We start from the raw sequence: 5,135 nt of genomic DNA, 5'->3' as shown, positions 1-5,135 counted from the left end.
ATCACTCAAACATACACAAAGAGAGAGAAGAGAAGTGACTACGGAGGACTCACTCATAATATCTGCCTTACTTGTCACGAACATTTCTAAAACTAACCTGAACTCAGAAGCAGAAACAAATGTGACTTATTTGACAAAGGAAATATATTTTTTCTGTGATTTGCAGGGGCACACAAGAGTGACACAGGGAACATTCTGGACTGGGATCTCAGTAACTATCTTTTGGCTCCGCCTAGGGTATAGACTAGAGATGTAAAACTGCCGGAGGTTTTGAGTCCCACCTGAAAAAAAGAAAGTATGTTGAGATATGAAATACAATGTATGAATGAAATACTCTAGTAGGGTCATGAATGAGTCATTAGTAAAAATCTGGGCTGCAATAGTGAGCAAGGATATTTAAGGAGGCAGTGTCATGCAGGAAGGTCTGGCATTATCCACAGTGACACATGTTTAAATGTGATTCAAATGGGAAGTCACTTGTACACTCCCAACACCACACTAGCAGGTAAGGGTAGGGATTCAGAAACCACAAAAGCAGCTGAATCAGAAGTAGAAAACAAAGAAGCAGTACAAAGAGGACACTAAAAGATGCAGTGAATTAATTAATTGCCATTACCCCTTCTTCTAACATCAACAAAAACAAAAAATAGTATTTAACAAAAAAAGTAGTATTTAACAAAAGTGGGCAAGTAAATTAGTATTAGTTATTGAGGAACTATTTATGTCTTAGGTAGTAATGTGCTAAATCAATTCATTTATGCTTTATCATCTCATCTGCACAAGGCATCAGCTAGTCTAGTATTAATATATATAACAGCATAATTTAATGTGTTTTAACCCACACTTGTTATCGTAATTATAAAATAATGGTGGGGGGGGTGGTTGAACTCAGATTGGTATTATTTCAGAACCAGTGCTTTCTTGCAAATAAGTTGTTGGGATTGATAGTTTCTGTCCGGTTAAGTGACTTCTTTAAGGACAGCTTTTCACAAATAGGAAACCCTGGTGGCACAGTGGTTAAGAGCTACGCTGCTATTCAAAAGGGGTTGCTATGAGTCGGAATTGACCCGACCGCAACAGGTTTGTTTTTTCCCTCCACAAATAAGCTCCCTAATGAATCACCGGGCACTTTCTATGCTCATTTAAGTCAGAGAAGAAAGAGTTTGGTATATTTAAAATTCCAGTTTTATGTTATAAATGCATTTAATTTACAGTTGAACGGTCTTCTACAGAAAAAGATGAAGAAAACAAACTAATCACCAATTTAATTTCCACAGCCTTTAGATAGCCTGGAATCTTTTTATTTTTTGAATTTTGTAATTTTTGTATGTCAGCTGTACAACATTTACAAACAGTTCTTGCTAAGGCTACTATCACTTTAGTTTCTATTAGGGAGTTAATTTTCAATGTAACTGGTATGAAATATCATTTGGAGTATTTCTGTGAAAGAGAGTTAAATGTTGTTTTAAAAATTCTGTAAGATTCAGAATGATTTATATAAACAGTAATGTGTATCTGTTGGCTGAATTTTCAGCTTCTATGCCCTTTTCATCACCTTAAACGGTAACTAATTTTCATTGGGAATCCATTTTGAAACTGATTATATCTCAAATCCCAAATTGTCATCCATGTGGATTTTGCTAAGTCTATCAGAAAATTCCATCTTCCTGGCCACAGTGATTTATTTAGGGCTGGAAATTGGACTTCAGCCAGTTAAATCAGAGCGAACGCCAGGGCTTTGTGTAGGAGTTCTAAGATGTACCTAAGGGATTTCTATTTATTTGAGCCATCCGTTACTTGCAAGTAAAAGCATTTGAACTGATTCAGAAATTGGTACAGGGAAATAAGGGCTTGACAGTAACAGATTCTGAAGTTTGAATTAGCTGAACTCAGGAAATAGTACAAAGGGCAGCAAGGAATCCCCATCACAGTCAAGGAGTCTAACTATCCTTGCTTTTTATTAGTTAAACAGTCTTGAGTCTGTGACTTGTACATTGGTACTCAGGTCTTATTTCTAATGAGTCTGAAAAATTAAGAGTTGTGGCAGGAAAATGTTATAATGTCTGAGTGTTTGTCAGTTAATTTTGCAGCTTTCTAAAAGGTCTCGAAAGAGACAAGATTTTTCTGAAGCCAGCCCATCTGAAAGAAGAAAAAAAAAAAAAAAAAAGGAGTTCTTTCTGCTAAAAGAAGATTCTTTTGCCTGTAAGCTGTAATACAAGATGATAAAAATTGTGAACATCTGGAGCCACACTGCGTAGGAAAAGGCAAATCCTGCAAACTGAAGCTTCGGTGAAAAGGTACATTAGGTAACTTTTGATAGTAAGTGATTTGGCTAAGGGACGCTTGACACCATCTCTACCTAAAACCCCACAACCTTATTTAGGAGTCTCTGTCTGGTAAAAACAAAACAAAAAACAAGGGACAAACAAAAGAGGGGAAGAAAGAAAGGAAGGAAGGAAAGAAGAGAAAAGAGGAGGGAGAAAAGGAGAGGGAAGAGAGAGGGAGAAATAAGAAAGGAAAGAAGAAGGAAGGAAGGAAGATCACCTCAGGATGCCTCCTGCAGGCGGAAATATTTTAGCATTTTTTCTGCACTCAATGCATTGAATTGAAAGATTCTGAACGAAGAGCTACATACTGGCATGTGAGCGCTTTGAGATTAAATCTGCTTTTTTGCTTACCAAAATTCACAGGCCTGATTCCAGGTTGAAAGAATAAAATTAGATGGCATCTTTCTGGCTTTAGTTTCTAGTACATAGAATTGTCTCAAATAAAATAAATTAGAAGCCTGCCAAAGTTTTAAGAGAGTGCCTTTGAAAGAGAGATTCCACTCTTGCCCATGACATAGATTATTTAACTTCCAAAGTGTCCCTCACACCCAAAAATTTGCACTAAGAAGAAGATGTTGGTTAGGAGGGGCATCTCCAAAGGGACAATTGCCTCCATTTAATGCATCTCCTGGATACAACCATGAAGGATAATGTACAGCGAGAGAGATTTTCCTAGAAATAAAAAAGTGTGTTGCAGTCAAAGACCTGTCTCCACAGCGATGAAGACAGACCCTGTCATTCCCGACAAGCAGGACTTAAGGTCTATGGTTGAGACACCATGCTGTGTTGTTTCTATTCTCTCCATTTTTTTTTTTTTAATTGTGCTTTTGGTAAAAGTTTACAGCTCAAGTTAATTTCTCATACACAAATTTATACACATACTGTTTTGTGACATTAGTTGCAGTCCCCACAGTGTGAAAGCACACTACCCTTTTCCACTTCGGGTTCCCTGTGTCCATTTGATCAGTTCCTGTCCCTTCCTGCCTTCTCATCCTTTCTCTGGACAGGAGATGCTCATTTGGTCTCTTGTAACTGACTGAACCAAGAAGCACACTCCTCACATGTATTATTTTTTGTTTTATAGTCCTGTCTAATCTTTGCCTAAAGAGTGGGCTTCAGAAATGGTTTCAGTTCTCGGTCAGGCATTTTAATTGCAGTTATCTCTTTTGTGTTTGCTGTCAATGGCAACCAGATATATAAGCTTAAGTAAATATAGAATTTAATTTACTGCATAAGGCCTTTCTGAAGTAATCAAATCATTATATTATTCTTGAGTTTAGCAAAAATCTGGAACATATTTTTGGAAAATGTGTTGGGTAGTTTTGGAACTTCACTGCAAAATATTTTAAATCATTATTCTGGTACAAAAGAATGCATATGCTTAAAATATTTTTCATGCTCTTACATTGCCACAGTTTTTATTCTCTGTGCGTCAAAGTCATTATCAAAGTAACATACATGATTTCCATTGCTTTAGCTGTTCTTTAAATAATGTAAAAAGGTGATAATGTATTCTTTTTTATTGGTCATATATTTTTCCAGGGTAATATTATTCAATATACATTCTCCAGGAGTCCATGGATAGTGTAAACAGTTAATGTGTTCAGTTGCTAACAGAAAGGTTGAAAGTTCAAGTCCACCCAGAGGCACCTAAGACAGTCCTGGTGATCAACTTCTGAAAAAAATCAGCCTTTGAAAACCTTATGAAGCACAGTTCTACTCTGACACACATAGGGTCTTCATGAGTCCGAGTCAACTTGATGGCAACTGGCTTTTTATATATTCTGTGAAACACTAGATGAATAATTCATTCCTCAAAATGGGAGTCCCCTCATCAAATATATGTGAGTAATCCTGCATACACTGAAGTTTTTGTGGTGTCACCACAGTCAATAGCATATAAAACCTTGTGAGAAGTCATGTTAAAAAATATTATTTTCAAATTTCAATAAGCTATAAATGTTTTAAAGTTTCATTATAATTTCTTCTTTGACCCAGGAGTTAACTAGAACTATTTTTTTTAATTCCTAAATTATAAAATATAAATTCAGAAGTGCAGGTGTAGATATGAAATTAAAAGTAGTATCATAATTCCATGTATTCATAAAAGATCAGGAAAATAGGGCTCATAAGGAGACAAATATAATAGTGTTTAATTTTAGAAAGAAAATAACAACATATTTTAAAATTAAAATATTTCATAAAAAACAAGGAATTAAGAAAGATACAAATTAAATATAATACTAACGTTATTTAATACTAATTCATTCTTGTTGTTGTTAGGTGCCATCAAGTGAGTTCCAACTCATAGCAACCCCATGTACAACAGAGCAAAACACTGTAGAGTCCTGCGCCATCCTCACAATCATTGTTATGCTTGAGCCTATTGTTGCAGCCCCTGTGTCAGTCCATCTTGTTGAGGGGCTTCCTCTTTTTCACTGGCCCTCTACTTTACCAAGCATGATGTCCTTCTTCAGGGACTGATCCCTCCTGATAACATGTCCAAAGTATGTGAGATGTAGTCTCACCATCCTTGCTTCTAAGAAGCAGTCTGATTGTACTTCTTCCAAGAAGTCATTACTTACAGACAATTATAAATAATATCATTAATGTAAGCTTCATGTAGACTTCTGAAATATATTTATATGGAATACTTTCCTTAAGTAAAAAGATTAATCTCCCTTAACTGTATTCTTTCTTTAGTAAAAAGACTAATCTCCCCTGTCATAGGCTGGGTTCTCTAGAGAAGCAAAACCAGTAAGCATATATATATATATATGTGTGTGTGTATATATATATATATATATA

Source organism: Trichechus manatus, unplaced genomic scaffold (genome assembly GCF_000243295.1).
Source record: "Trichechus manatus latirostris isolate Lorelei unplaced genomic scaffold, TriManLat1.0 scaffold00347, whole genome shotgun sequence".
In the NCBI taxonomy this organism is placed as follows: Eukaryota; Metazoa; Chordata; class Mammalia; order Sirenia; family Trichechidae; genus Trichechus; species Trichechus manatus.
The sequence above is the reverse complement of the archived record's forward strand: the minus strand, read 5'-3'. Positions refer to the sequence as shown.